Below are 1687 nucleotides of genomic sequence, written 5' to 3'. Positions count from 1 at the left end.
AAATAACATAGTGGAAGGACAAAAAATGTATAATCAAACTGGCTGAAGAATGTATTCCCCACCTAAAAGACTAGTCTCTTGACACCAGCTTGTATGAAGAAAAATCAGGAAAAAAGAAGGAAGAGAAATTAAAATAACCTAAGAGTTATGTGGGATGATATCAAAAGAATAACACATTTTTGATTGGAATTCCAGAACAAGAAGAGGCAAAAGAGAGAGTGAGAGAGAGAGAAAATTGTCAAATACTTGCTAGCAGAAAACTTCCCTAATATTAAGAAAGATGAAAGGATGTCCATCCAAGAAGCTCAATGAACCCCATATGGGATAGACCCCAAGAGAAAGGCACCAAAACCTATCATAATGAAATTTTCCAAAATCAAAGACAAAGAATCTTCAGAGCATCTTAGACAGAAAAAGAAATTTTCCCTACAAAGGGCAACCAGTAAGACTAGGCTCTGATTTCTCAGCAAAAACCATGTAGGCAAGAAGACAGTGGGAAGATATATACAAAATCTTAAAGGAAAAGAATTATCAACCAAGAATTATATATCCATCTAAACTGTCTCTCAAATATGAGGGTGAAATTAAGACATTGCCAGACTAACACAAATTAAGGAAATTTGTAAAAACCAGACCAACTTTACAAGAAATGCTAGAGGGAATCTTCCCAAGAAAAAAACAACCAAGAAGACAGAAAACTAAGATCAAGACACATGAAAAAAAACATCCAGAAACCAACCCAAGAAAAGAATTCTCAAAACTAAAATAATCTTACAAAAAGGTAAATAGAAAACTAGAGGAGTCAACCTGTAAACAACACCAACAACAAAGCAAATAGAGGGAATAAATGGTAAAATTACAAGACTTCCAAATGGAAAAGGAGGCAGGATGATGTCTATACAGAACAGACTATTACAAACTAGAGAGATAAGAATTTGCTATAGGGTAACCTGGGTAAAGAAAATTAGTAAGTAAACCTTTTAACCAAAATAAGAAAGAAGAAAATCATAAGGACTTAGTAAACACAAAATCAACAATGAAGAAAAGGGAAAGGAAACTCAATAACAAAATGAACTCAGCAAAGAAAAATATTCGAAACAAAGAAACAACCAACAACACAACAAAAAATGGAAAAGAATGACAGCAATAAATTCATATATATCATTAATTACACTAAATGTGAATGGACTAAAGAACAAAGAAGGACATTATATGATGATAAAAGGGTCAATTGACCAAAAGGGCATTACCATAATAAATATGTATACACCCAATGAAAGAGCTCCAAAATACATAAAGCAACATTAACTAAATGGAAAGGAGAAATAGACTATTCTACAACAGTAGTAGGAGCCTTTAACACATCACTTTTGGTGAAGAACAGAACAACTACAAAAAAATCAAAAATAACAGATCTCAACCACACTATCAACCAACTCAACCTCATAGACATTTACAGAATATTCCACCCAACCAAAAACACACTACATGTTCTTTTCCAGTGCATATGGATCATTTTCCAGAAGATCATATGTTAGCCCAGAAAACAAGCATCAATAAATTGAAAAACATCTAAACACTACAAAGCATCTTCTCAGATATCAATGCTATAAAATAAGAAATCAGTAATAGAAAGACCAGGGAGCTCTGGTAGCACAGTGGCTAAGACACTTGCCTGCTAACCAGA

The sequence above is a fragment of the Orycteropus afer genome, unplaced genomic scaffold (genome assembly GCF_000298275.1).
Source record: "Orycteropus afer afer isolate SDZICR_OR568_19922 unplaced genomic scaffold, OryAfe1.0 scaffold00111, whole genome shotgun sequence".
Classification (NCBI taxonomy): Eukaryota; Metazoa; Chordata; class Mammalia; order Tubulidentata; family Orycteropodidae; genus Orycteropus; species Orycteropus afer.
Note: the sequence above shows the minus strand (reverse complement) of the source record.